General features: G+C 39.0%; 1 long non-coding RNA gene across 1 annotated transcript in view; it reads left to right on the top strand.

The window, feature by feature from the left end:
* Window positions 1–9,225, top strand: part of LOC125611366 — a 22,301-nt gene that overhangs the window by 1,936 nt on the left and 11,140 nt on the right. The window contains exon 2 of the long non-coding RNA XR_007341521.1: window positions 4,797–4,937. This is a non-coding gene — a long non-coding RNA (uncharacterized LOC125611366). The remainder of the gene's footprint in view (window positions 1–4,796; window positions 4,938–9,225) is intronic.

Here is a 9,225-nt window from a genome sequence, read left to right as displayed (position 1 = left end):
TGTGTATAAGAGACAGGCCTTCTCCTCAGCCCTTGGGGACTGCACGCGCGGGAGAACTCGGCAGCTGCAGGGAGGGCCGCGGTTCCTGCTTCTAGGGACGGGGGTAGGGGAAAAGGGCCTCAAGGTGCCTTGCGCTCCGCGGAGCCCGCGCCACCGCAAACGCCGTCGCCGCCGCCTCTACCCGCTTCTCACTGGGAATGGCAACTAATCCTCCACCCGCACCCCGCCCCCGGCACCGCCCCCCGGCGGTCGGGACCCGGCAGTTGCCGCAAGGAACACTCCCATTGGCTCCTCTGCTCTCCACCCCAGCTCGTGTGATTGGTTCTGGAATAGGAGTGAGAGGAACTTTAGCCAATGATCTTGATGTACTCCACTTTGGGGGAGGGGCGTGAAGAAGCGGAGGATTGAGGAGGGGGAGTGCGCGCGGGGAGGGACCTTCGAGTTGACAGCCTTTGAGGTGAGAGCGAGACTAGGAAAGTAGGTCCATGTGTGCCCTGCGCGTGCTCCGACACCCACCGACACGCATATGCCCGGGTAAGCAGGTTGCAAGGGCTCCACCCTCCTGGGCAATCTGTACAACTTGAGACAGAGGAATCTTAAGGCAAACTTGCTTTGCACGTACACCTGCATCCGGTGGGATGTTTAGAGTTAGAACCAAAAGAATCCATTCCTTCCCCTCTAATTTCAGTAATCTGAGCTTTCATGGCTTAGTAGCCTTATAATCAAAAAAACTTCATGTGATTAGAAGAAATGTCTGGAACCTGAATTAAACAAAGGGCACTTACTTTTACAGCCTATCCTAACATTTGTAGTTATGCAGTGAAAAGAGATAATCAAATTCTATGTTCCAAGACAATAACTCCGAATGGCAGAGGTCAACAAGAAGTTTTACGTCATTACACCATCAGATATATTAATGGAGAGCACCTTACTGCCTTTCCCGAAGCAGATGGCCTCTTGAGAGGAATAAATACCCGACATAACGTAACAATCCATTGTGGTAAATTTGTTTTTTATTCTGCAATGAAACTGAGGAAGTACAAAGATTTTAAAAAACTAACGTAACCCTGAATTTACCCCTACAGTAAAACAAGGTTTAATCTGTAATCAAGAACAAGTAAGAGTCCACATTTGATACCATCCATTAATTTCCACCAGGTTAAAAGGAGAAGTGGGATGTCAGATTGGTCTACTTCTGGTGTCTGCTCATACTGACAAGCTTCCTCTGTTTTCAGGCACTATATGCAGGGGTCAGTTTCACTTAGAGAAGTCATCCCTCTCTGCTTCCTTGTGTGCTCATACCACAAAGCATACTAGCTTTTATTTAAAAATTGATGAAATCCAATAAAAATACAAGAAATGTATCTAGCACTTTATTCCATTAGGCTAGTGATAGTTCCTCACTCTGTCACATATTAAAAGCATAGCTAACATTTATTGAACATTAACAATGTGCCTATATGGGTCAACTCATTCATTCCTCATATAAGCCACAAGGTATATCTACTATTAATACCCACTGTGTTGCCAGCTGAGGCACAAACAAGCTAACACTGAGATTATTAAACTAGTAAAGGAGGAGCTGAGAATCTAAACCAGAAGGACTGGCCCAAGAATCTGAGTAAGCCCTCTGCTCTAGTGCCTCATAGCTTAGAGCTGTGAGCTCATGATCAATAGAGTATTTGTAGTAGTCCACAAATATTATCTGTGAGATAAATAAGTTCCCATTAGTTAAAAAAATTAAAAGTGAAGACATTTCTTTTTTGTTTTCCAAATGATTCTACTTGTTCAAATTTGATGTAATTGATCTATTGTATTAGTTTTCAATTTAAACATCGATGATTCTTAATTTAGAAATCAATTCTTTCTGTGAGTAAAAAGAACAATAAATTGCTTTTCTTTCTGGTAACATTTTCAGAATAGCAAGAACAAAATTTGACAGATAAAAAATATGTAAAGTTAAAAAATGTGGGTAAATGTCTAAGTTGATTTGATTACAGCATGGTTTCATTTTAGAAATGTTATCTCTGACCACTCCTAAGTCTAAGTATAGAACAATCTGAACACATTAGATTACAATAATTCTAAATTGGTACTACACCATAGTCACAGTGATCAATACTTGATTTGGATCTAAAACAAGATACCTGGCCATATTTTAAGGCTTTCTGGTTTGTTCAAATCTATCATAAACAATTTAAATCTAAAAGCAAACTTAAAGTGATCATGGAGAGAATTAGTATGATGCTAATATTTTCAGTTCCTGGTAAGTCGTATTTGTAATGACTTATTTGGAAATTCAATCACCTTCTCTTTGCTAAAGATATTTTGTTTGTCTTTAAAACTACTAATTCCATGAAATAAGTAGTGATCTTCATACCTAAGGGATTCAGGATTCAAACAAATCAAAGATGGACTAAAATAAACTCTATACCTGCTTTGAAATGTCTTTTTGTTGAGCTCTTACTACTTTATTCTTATTGAGGATTCTAGTGGGCTTCAAGGGTACGTAGGAGCTTTAAGAAAATGTTCTCCTCAGAGAAATGGAACCCCCTGAAACGAGGTATGGATCACTGGGCTTGGAATCTTTGTTAAGCTACTATGCTAGCTTTGGAATAAATAGGCCCAGTAGAGGTTTGTTGAATGTTAAGTGTAACAATCTCTGAAAATTCTACATAGGACTTAATGTTGGTCGTGACACCTTTACTATGTTGTCCTAACTAAAAGAAGATAAAATTGAAAACACAGTGTGTTTTCCAGAATGCTACAAGAAATACCTCTGTTCCCAGCAGCTTCATGCCTTGGCTGTCTATGGGACAAGAATCTACCATTAGCTGATCTCAGGTAGAATTCTGTTATACTTATTTTTTAGTTCAAAAATGGTAATGGACCATATTTGAGGTTAATTTAATACTTGGAGTCACTGACTACATATGATTAATATGCGGTTCCACATGGTGAGAGAACAAAATGAAGAATCAATCAAGCCTACCTTGTCCTTTAATTTCATCTGGGTTTTCCAGCTAAGCATCTGCTATACTTTCAACATGGTTTTTGCCCCAGAATACATGCTGAGTTTTATCCCCACTCTGAGATATTAAGAGGGCAGAAACTTAATCTGACTATGGGTTTTAGAGGTGAGATATTTGGGAACTAATTAGTATTAAAGTCATTAGGTTAGAGCCCCCATGATTGAATCCTGGTAGGCTGATAAGGAGAAAGACAAGACATACTTACACACATGCTCCCTGTCTCTTGCCATATGATGCTCTGTGTCACCTAAGGACTGCCACCAAGAACAATATCACTCAAAGAGACCCTTAGAACTTGCACCACCAGAACCATGAATCAAAATAAACCTCTTTCCTTCATAAAATAGCCTGCCTTTGGTATTTTATTATAGCAAGAAAAAATGGACTAATTCAGCATCAAATGCTAAACTGAATCAAAAAAGTAGTCTAGGTTGTCAATATTAGCAATGAGGTCATGGCCCTGAGAGAACACTGAACAGATCTGCACTGATGTTCATCTTAAGCTGATTAAATTCTCTTGTGGGTGGATTCCTAATAGCAACAACAAAGCCTTGACTGTATTTTTGTCCCTAACAAATGCTTTAAGTAAAACTCCTTACTGCTTGTGACAGCCTACGTGCGCCTTTGTACTATGTGTTTCCTCTGCCTGAAAGGTTCTTGCCTTATTTCCACAAGGCCTTTACTCAAATGTCATCACCTTCATGAAGATCCTTCTTAAAACTGCAAGTACCCCCTAAGCTTCCCTTATACTCTTTTTTTTTTTTCCAGAGCACCTATTACCATCCAAACTAGATGGATGGATAAAATGATTTTTTGTTCTGTCTAGAAACAAGAGTCATGAAGGCAAGACTTTTTATTAGTTTTATAACTTCTAAATCTTCATAACAGTGCTTAATACAAGCTAGATAACATAAATATTTGTTCAATGGTGTTGAAAGAATGGCAAGTTTTATCTTCTGCTGGTCTTGTGAACTAAAACTGGAACCTTTCATTTGAGGGAGAAAAAAAAAGTAAGAACAGGTGTATCTCTGCTGCAAAGCACAGATACAGAGTAGAAAAATATTCTATGTTGCTATTGTAAATCACACAGATATTTGCATTCAAAATAAAGAATATGTTATATTATGGTCCTTAGATAGCAAAGCGAAAAATAGTAGTCCTAGTTGTTCGTGGAGACTAACCAGAGGTTAAAAATTAGAAATGAAATTGGTAATGCAGAAAAGGCAGTTGAAATTTACAGGAAAAAGAAATGACAACTGAAATCAGCAGGGAAGTACAGTTGAGAAAGATCAGTTAAGGAGTGACATCTGCTGATTAGGTAGTTAGTTCTATTTCATTGTTATAAACAGCTATTCTCAAGAGGCCTGTGTAAAGGAACTGAAAAATAAATGATATTTAATTCTGTAGAAAAAGTTATTTCTATAAGTAGCATTCTGGAAAACACACTGTGCTTTCAATTTTATCTTCTTTTAGTTAGGACAACATAGTAAAGGTGTCACGACCAACATTAAGTCCTATGTAGAATTTTCAGAGATTGTTACACTTAACATTCAACAAACCTCTACTGGGCCTATTTATTCCAAAGCTAGCATAGTAGCTTAACAAAGATTCCAAGCCCAGCGATCCATACCTCGTTTCTTTGTTTCTAAAGGAAGTTCAGGAGAAAAAATAGAAATAAGAGGCATTCAATTTTTAACTGGTAAGGTCATCAAAAAAGTAAATATGCAGTTCTCGCTGCACTAAAAGGAACCACTGGTTTTCCAGCTTTTATCTCCACAGTAACTCTGCTTGCCAACTTTGATGACAGTGGCATCAAAAATTCCCTGAAATGATACATAGCGATACTAGCATCAGTACCACCACTGAGCTGAAAGACTGTGTTGCATAAGAACAGTACATTCATAGGTAAGACTTGGGGACCAAATGACATTCCTTTTGTTCTAGTCCCAAATATAGTGGTCACAATATACTAAAGCTATAGAAGTCCTGTGGAGGAAATATGCTTTATTATCACAGCATTTTTAATGAGAGTTTACAAATAATTAAGTGTGTGATAGATTAATCTCTTCTTCTGTGGCTGAATCTTACTTTTAACCACCTGAGTAATATGGTAAGTGTTCTTAAGGTGTGGTCAATTCATTAGCAGTGCTTGACTAGAGAGTTTCTCTTTATTATTTTCAACTCTCTGTAGCATACAATGTTCAGAGTGCCTACTCAGCATCTTATAGAATAGGTCCATATCAATGCATCTGATAAGCCTATATGAGGGCTTAGTCGCAACACCACTGGTATCAAGCCAAGGTAACCCCTTATCGAGTTACTTGTGAAACGTCTTCAAAATGTCAGACATTGTTCTACACTCCATAGGGCATGTCTGTTCTCACATTTTAGTAAACTGATGTATTTAAGAGTAAAAAAAAATCCCTCCAAGTCAAGTTTAAAACCATGCTTAAACATATGACTGCCACTACAGAGGTATAAATAAAGCACTGTGAAAGCAAAAGTAGGGAACTCCACTCCCTTTTGAGAATAGTCTTCAAGAAGAAGAGTATGAAGAAGTAATGTAGTTAGAAATGCTCAGGGCCTGCTAGAAAATGATTGCAGAGTCTGCCTTGGCTGATGTTTAATGGAGGGTAATGTCAATAACAGTTCAGGGATGGCTGTGGATGTTAGGCAAGACTTGTACTTTACTGATTATTCAGTGGGGAGCTATTGTAGATTCTTGAATGGATGGGAAAACATGAGTGGAGCTGTGCTTTAGTTATTCTCAGAAGATGCTTCTGAGAATAGTTTACAATATTCATTGGAGACTAAAGTATGGAAGATAGTTTAAGAGACTTTGAGAATAGTTTATGTGAGTTCAAGTAACAAGAATTAGGGAAGAGGTAGAGGAAATGAAGAAGGTGCAGTGATACAAAGGGTGCTCCTCAGATGCTTGTCTTATGGATCAGGAAAACATCAAGCTTGGATGCCTGAGAAGAAGATCATGGCTTTTAACAGGAACAGGGCAGCCAAGAGAGAGTGAGTAGATTTGGGGAAAATATAATGAGTTCAGCTATAAACAATAAAACTAGAAAAGAAAGCTGAGGACTACTCCTAACAGGATATAGAGAATTCAATATCTCAGGAAGTAAGTTTGGGAGACACTTTGGTTGTCTTGCAAGCTAATATCCTTCTTCCCCAAGAACTAATCCTCCAACACACAGAAAACTTACACCTGACAGCCGTATTTGTACAAAAAGGCCTTGTTCCTCTAACCACAGATGATTTGACCTGAGTTCCATTATGACTAAGTCTGGACCAATCAATTTGTCTCCCTTAGGTATCTGGGCTTAAGAAATGAAAGGTTATTCTATTAAGGGCATGAACTGGATGAACACAGAAATTTATATATGGGGTGACCACTTTCTGTCATGGGCACAGTGAAGCAGAGGAAATCTGCCTTCTGAGAGAAAATGACAAAGTGATTTGCACAAAGGAGAAATGAGACCAGATGACCAGAAAGAGGAAGACAGCCTGAGAGTACCATCAAGACTATTCATATCTTGTCCATTTTCTTCAACCCTCCTAAACCACCATCATCCTGTCTCACCCCTACTGATACAACTCCAGTGCATTCAACTCATCATATCAGTAAGTTTTTCTGCATTAGGACCTACCTCTCCTTCCTTTCTGTACAAAACATACATGTTCTCCTCTCCTAGGAAAAGCTAAGAGAGGAGTTCTCCTCTACTTATACTCTAAATTCCTTCCCCTCTTTTGCCTTCTCAGGAATGTTATCCCTTCAATTATTCCTTACCTCTTCTTCATCATCAAATTCCCAATAATGTATGAATATATAGCCATATGAAAAGTTTAAAAAGCAAAACAGATTCTTATGCCGTTACTTTCCGTCTGCAGTCCAAATTTTTTGATCCCCTTACCAAAGTACTTCCAGAGAGAAATATCCACACTTTCCTTCTGATTTCCTATTTAACCTACTCCAAATCTGGCTTCCACACCACACCATGCCACTGAAAACTAATCACTGTCGACAGCTTCTTATTGCCGGGTCCAGCATATATTCCTAGGACCTCATCCTAGCCCGATTTGTAGCAGTTTTCCACATAGTTGGTCAGGTTCAGCTTCTTGGAATATATCTCTTCTGTTGGAGTCTAGGACACTGAACTCCACTGGTCTGTCCCCTTCTTCTCTAATCATTGGTGCTCAGTGTCCTTCAATGATTCTTCCTCCTCTGAACCCCTCTAGAAATGGGGTTCTATCCTCTGCTTGCTTCTCTATAAACCCACCTACTTGGTAGTATCAACCATTCCTGTGGCTTTAAAAAGTTGGTAACTCTTAAGTTCATTCTATAGCCCAGACATTTTCTCCAAGTTCTATATTCATATATCCAGTGGCCTCCTTGGCATGTCCAATCCCCATGAATACCTCTGAGGAGTGTGTCCAAAATGGGATTAAACTTTTAATTTCTGAATTCCTGCTTTCTCTCACCTTGCAAAAAATCTGTCCCTGTTTTTTTTTTATTCCTCCCATTTCTGTAAATGGTATCACTGTCTACCCAGTTATTTTTATAAAACACACACACACACACACACACACACACATACACACACACACACACACACATACACATACAAAGCTGGGAGATAGTGTTGATTTCTCACTCTCCTTTCTTCCCTCCAACCACTCAGCTGGTCTTCTCCTTTGTTCCTTATAAATAAATGTCTGATCTGTCCACTCCTCTCCATCTCTTCTGCTATTACATTAATCCAAACTGTTGTATTTCTTTTACCTACATGATTGCTATAGCTGCCAAGTAGACTCCCAGCTTCTACTCTTGCCTTCTTTAATCTAGTTTCTACTTATCAGTCAGAGTAAACTTAGCAATATATCAGACCATGTTGTTTCCTGCTTAAAACTGTTCAATGTCTTCCAATTAATTTGCAATGAAATCCAAATTCCTTAAAATATCTCAAAAGGCCTGGCCTGTTCTGACTTCTACCTCCCTCTCCATCTCAGCTTGATCTGCTCTCCCCATCCCCCGTTAAGTTCCAGCCACAATGGCCTCCTTTCACTTCCCCTGAAACACCACACCAGGGCTCTCACACAGGTGTATCCTCAACCTAAAGCACACCTTATACTTCCCTACTCTGCAAGTTCTGAGTGGTTCCCTCATATTTTTCAGGTCTCAACCTAAATGTCATGTCTTTTCTTAATGTGCCTTTTCTTAAAGTGCCTTCTCCACCCATCACTAATAACCTATAATAACACATTAAGTCAGTTAGTTTCATCCATAGTGCTCATTACAAGGACTAAATATGCATTTGATTACTTGCTTATGATAAGCCTTCCCTACTAGATTGTAAAATCTCCAAGGACAGTGACCTTGTCTCTTCTGTTCACTACTTGATCACTTATACCTTCCTAGTGCCCAGAATATAGCAGGTGCTTGATAATTATTTTTTATAATTTTATTGCTTGCTGATGGCTTCCTAGTTCCATGTCCCAATCTTTCTACTACCCTTTTTTAGTTTCTGTGAGTTTCCTGTGGCCTTATTAAAATCCTCCTTGTTTCAATCATTTGAGTAGATTTCTGCTCTTATATCAAATGATCACTAATTGATGAAGTTTTTAAAAGGAAAACGTGGTCAGCAACATTACATGCTGTTGAATAGGCAAGAAGGTTGAGAGCTAAAGCATGAGTTATTGAGTTTCATCACTCATAGACTTCAAATCAATAGTATCCATAAAATGTGGCCCCAGGGGCAGTAGAGACAACAGGGTCAACGATAAGAGTGAGAAAGTAGATGCACCAATGTACAATACGCTTTTTGGGGAAGTGTGACAGTAAAAATAAGACATGAAGTGAAATGGGATCATGGGGTTAAGCAGAGTCAAAGAAATCTTGTGTTGGTTTAGTTTGTCATAGGGAGGAAATGCCTACTGATATACACATACACATTTTCTCTTGAAAGACTTTTCTCAAAAATGAAGATTTGAATAGGGCAGAAGTTCAATAGATTTGGCTTCCATGAGGCAGTAGGGAATTTGATCAAAAGAACAGTGTTGACCAAAAAAAAAAAAAAATGGAAGTGTTGCCCTCAACTACAGGAGGGAAAGATTGGGACAATGGAACTAGGAAGCCAATCAGAGACGGAGTGGTCGGCAGTCTCTCAAGGCAACACGAGGGGGA

Source organism: Marmota marmota, unplaced genomic scaffold (genome assembly GCF_001458135.2).
Source record: "Marmota marmota marmota unplaced genomic scaffold, marMar, whole genome shotgun sequence".
Classification (NCBI taxonomy): domain Eukaryota; kingdom Metazoa; phylum Chordata; class Mammalia; order Rodentia; family Sciuridae; genus Marmota; species Marmota marmota.
This window is presented reverse-complemented; position numbering and strand designations above follow the sequence as displayed.